We start from the raw sequence: 4,835 nt of genomic DNA, 5'->3' as shown, positions 1-4,835 counted from the left end.
GGGAGAACACTGCATTGAGAGAAGGAGCACCCGGCCCCAGAAATGGCTGCAGAGTTGGGCAAGAAAACACAGAAACAAGTGGGGGTTGAGGCACAGAGTAGACAACACTGGCAAGCACAGATGGTGGGAGCTGAGGCGTCTGGAGGGGAGAAGGGCATTGAGACATGTTAGAATCTAGCAGGTGGTACAAGGTGAAGCCTGCTCCCATCTGTGATGGGGATTAAGAGCAAGAGCAGCCCCTGAGACAGCAATAAGGAGTTCTGCATGCTTCAGATTCCAGTTTTTGTACTTCATAAGTCCATGATCCTGGGCAAGTGATTACTTGCAAGTCTCATATTCCTCAACTGTAAAATGGGGTAGCAACACCTTCCTTGGGGGCTGTGATGTACATCAAACAAAGGACCGTGTGCACTGAACACAGAGCCTGGAACCTGAGGCATGATCAGGGGGCCCAAGTCAAAAGCATGTCATCAGAAGTGTCATCATAATTGTTTGAGGACACGAAGACTGCGAGGGGCCAGTCAATATCAACGGCATGGTGATTTGAGGTTTGATCAATTGCAGTTGTGGTCTCCATAAAAATGGGTCCTTTGCTTGGCACACAGGAAAAGGATTTGAATGAATCCCAAGTGGGTTACTATTTTGTGCAAGCTACAGAAATAGTCAGCATGCAAGTGGTACAGATAAGGCACAGTCCCTTTCCCTTGGGGAGCTGAGAGCTGGTGAGCCGGCTGAGTGTCATCAGAGGGTCTAGGTTTCAGGCTCACATCACTGTCCTCTTCTACTGCTATCGTCTCAGGTGAGTTTCCCACGTTCCCTGAGTAGTGTTCTCCACCTGGAAGAGGGGATCATCATGCTTGCTTTCTGGCTCTTGGGAGAATTAGAGGAGGCACAGGGCAAGACCCAGTCCCTAGTGGTTTAATTATCATTATTAGGGGAAATAAAATGTGATCACAAATGCTTATTATCTAGCACAAAGTGAAAAGTGCCATTAGAGAAGGATCAGGTATTCTGGAAGTTCAGAGGAGAAAGGTGTCATATTCAGCTGAGATAATCAGGAGATGGAGCTTCCACTGAACGTGGAAGAAAGGCAGGGATTGTGGTGTCTTCACAGGTTGACTTGGCTATGCTGGAGTTACATTTCCCAGAATTCTGCTCCCCTTGGAGGGTGGGTTGGAGGTGGGCCACAGGGCATTTGCAGGAGGTTTTGAAGGTAAAGGATAAGCAACAGCTGTGTTCCTTCAGCCCTTGGGGGCCAATGCACAGGGTTGGGTTCTGAAACTGCTTGTACACTTTGTCCTCACCTGTGGCTCACCTGGCTGCTCAGCCTCCAGCTTCTGCTGAATGCACACTCTGTTCTCCAACTCCTGGGCCGCAGGCAGACTCAGCCTCACAACAAGGAAAGCCAGCTTCTCCTGTAGAACCCTCAATCCTGTCACTGAAGTCGAGGCCTAGAAGTGTGAGAGACTAGGGTATGAGGCCTAAAGCTACAGCCCAATATTATGTGCATGCCTTCACATCTGGGGAACCCAGGAGGGCCTGGAATGGTCTAACGGCAAGTTCCCCATCCCATGGTGCTTCTGCAGAGAAGGTGTCCTGGCTAAGCCACTCTCCCTCACACCAGGGCCAGGCACAGTGCCTGCTATTGCTGGTAGGGGCTTCTGTTCTCTGCAGGAACCACATCCTCCTGCAGAAGCCAAGGGGCACCCTATTCCCTTGATACCACAGAGCCTGCCTCCCTTAGCCTTTTCTTGTTCACTCAGCTCCTGGGTGCAATCCCTGTGTGGCCCTGAATGGTATACGGTGTCCCCCTCCCAACCTGTCAATTTCACCTGTTCGGTGTTGGGGTGTCCTATGTTTGACCAGACTCAAAATCCCGCGCAGGGAATCCCTCCTTCACCTACAAGGTGAAGAGGTGATGTTCAGAACACAGCCCCCTGAGGTTCCAGTCTGTTCTCTTGGATTCTGGCTCCCGCCTGTCAGGTTTGCTCATCCTCACTCTCTCCCACTTCAAGTCCCTCCCCTCTTCCTCACTGCCTCCCCTGTGGACTTTAAATGTCAGAACCAGACACAAAGATGACAGCCTTGCAGAGACCATATAACTAACTTCCATCATTATGTGGCATCAAATTCCTATAATCGTATCATAAAGGATCAAATTCCTTATCATAAGGGATTTATTATAGGAATGTGACCCCACACAGGGATGGAAGCTGGTTAAACAGTCAAGGATGGAAGCTGGTTAAATAGTCTGTCTCTCTCTCTGTCTCTATCACTCTGATGGTTTTGTTGCTTGGATCTAACCTTGATTTTTACAGACTCTAACTGGTCAATCAGACTGAAGGAATAACAGGATCTGAAAAATCTAATGATGGTGAAGAAAAAGGCTGCTTCTGTGATGGCGGGAATTTCTCAATCCACCACCTTGGGTGTGCTAGAAAAGTGACTGACTTTCTCTCTGGAGGTCCCTTTCTTGCAAGGAGCAGAAATAGAATTTCCCTAATTCACAGGAAGCACAATGACTATTCAGATTCCTCTCCCACCACCTTCATTTCAGAGGGGACACATTCCTTCCAGGGACTGACATGGCAGCGTCTCAGTCTCAGCAGAGTAGGCATTGGCCTCCTCTGCAATGAGCATTGTTCCATTGGCGCTTATTTGTTCTACTGGCCAGTCCACCCTACCTGAGGACAGTGTCCTCTCCTCCATTGTCTGCTGCCATATTTGATTCCTCTCTACTCTATTATGGGTCAGCAGGGGCGGGGGCCCACTGTGAGTCTTCCTCATGTCCTTGGCCTCAGCCTCCTGAGCAGACACACCTGTTCCTACTTGTCTTGGTGCCCAGGGCAGCCAGAGGCAAAGGGCATCTAGGATTCCTCAACTCTAGGACTGTCAAACAACAACAATCCCCTTGTGGCCAGGCATTGGGTGGGTTCATGGCTCCTTTTGAGAAACCCCATAGGCACTCCATTCTTTTCATTTTCTGTGCTCGCTCTTTCGGCCTGAAGAGAGTATGGTTCCGTAGAAGCAGCAAGTAGTTAAACAATATTTTCTTCTTTTCTTTGGCCTAGAGCTCAACAAAAGACAAAACTCAGATGATGAAGAACTTGACATCTTTCCTCTTTCTTTCCTGCTGACTTGATGACTCTGCTCTGAAGCAGTGGGGGCCTCGGGGTCCCAGCGGAGAAAGCCACGGGCCAGCGGGAGGTGAAAGGGAGCCAAAGGAGGGAGAGGGTTCGAGGGAAGAGGCCATGGATAAAGGGAACACCCTTTTCACAGAGGTCAGGGAAAGATGGCTTTAGGGAAAGTCATTTGATTTGATATTTGAGAGATGTTTGGTGACCTTCAAGAGCATAGTTTTGGGAGAATGCCAGAAAGAAAATAAGGTTGTAAAGAATGAAAAGGTCAGTAAGGACTGTAAGGACAGGCAATATGGAAAAGCTCAGTGTTAGCCACTTACTTTTATGGGATCCTAGTAAATAAAGGGTGAGACAGGTGATGGAAACTTTAGGGCATATAGGGGACATTTAGGTCCAAGCAGAGTGGAGGGAAAGATATTTTTAGGATGAGGGAGACTCGGGTATCATGGTTGACAGGAGAGAAAGAGAGAGAGGGCAGGAGAGACCAAACATGTAGTGAAAATGCTCACCCTCTTTTGGAATCTTGGCTGAACTTCCACTAGCTTGGTGACCCTGGAAAAGACAATAAACCTCTCAGAGCCTGACATTCTTAATACATGTAACTTTTAGAGACGTCAAGCCTAAGTCAAAGGCTGGTTTTGTAATGTTATACCATCAGTATAACAACAAACATGCATAGTGTGCCTCTACTTGCATAAATATGGAACACATATATGGTGCTTACTATGTGTCAGGCCTTGTTCTCCATATTTACTGCATATGAACTCACTGAATTGCATGCAGTTAACATCTACTAACTCAATTCTCAAAGTAACCCTAGGAGCCCAATTTTTAAATTATCCCTGTCTTACAAATGAAGCAACTGAGGCACAGAGGGGTTAAATAACTCTCCCAAGAACACAGAGAAGGTAGTTGACAGGGAAATAGGCTTGATAACCTACGCTCTTAGCCACTGTACAACACTGTCTCATGCTGAATGAGTTTTCAGGATAAAAACTGATTATTGATTGATAGATTGGCTGAGCAGAGAAAGATGAAAGAAATTGGTGGTAAACAACCACAGAGAAGGAACAAAAGTGTGGATCAATAGACCGAGTGAAAGGGTGGACCTGTGAAGAGCAAAGAACAAGCCCAAAGGAAAATACAGAGGTGCCGGGTAACAGCAATGCTGTTTGAGCTCCTGGATCCAGCTGCGCCTGAAGCTGATAAAATCTATTTTCAGACCTTTGGCTAAGCCAACAAATTTCCTCTCTTGCTGAAACCAGGATGGGCTGGGTGTCCACTCACTTGCATCTGAAAGATGATTCACTAATATGCTCATCTATTTTGAAGTCTGGTAGCAGAGAAGAGAGGTGGCGTAGGCTAGCAATTCATGGTGTTACCAGCCTCTGGCTACCTCCTTCTATTAGTTTCCCAGGGCTGCCATAGCAAGTGACCCCAACTGTGTGGCTTAAATCAGCAGACATTTATTCTCTTATAGTTGTGGAGGCCAGAAGTCTAAATCAAGGTGTCAGGTCAGCAGAGCCATGCTCCCTCTGAAGGCTGTAGGTGAGAATAAGTCCTTGCCTCTTCCTGACTTCCAATGTTGCCATGAATCCTTGGTGTTCCTTGGCTTGCAGATGCATTGCCACCTTCCTTGTGTGTCTGTCTGGATTTTCCTTCTTCTTTTATTATTATTATTATTATTATTATTAT

Source organism: Rhinopithecus bieti, unplaced genomic scaffold (genome assembly GCF_001698545.2).
Source record: "Rhinopithecus bieti isolate Rb0 unplaced genomic scaffold, ASM169854v2 scaffold_12151, whole genome shotgun sequence".
Lineage (NCBI taxonomy): Eukaryota > Metazoa > Chordata > Mammalia > Primates > Cercopithecidae > Rhinopithecus > Rhinopithecus bieti.
This window is presented reverse-complemented; position numbering follows the sequence as displayed.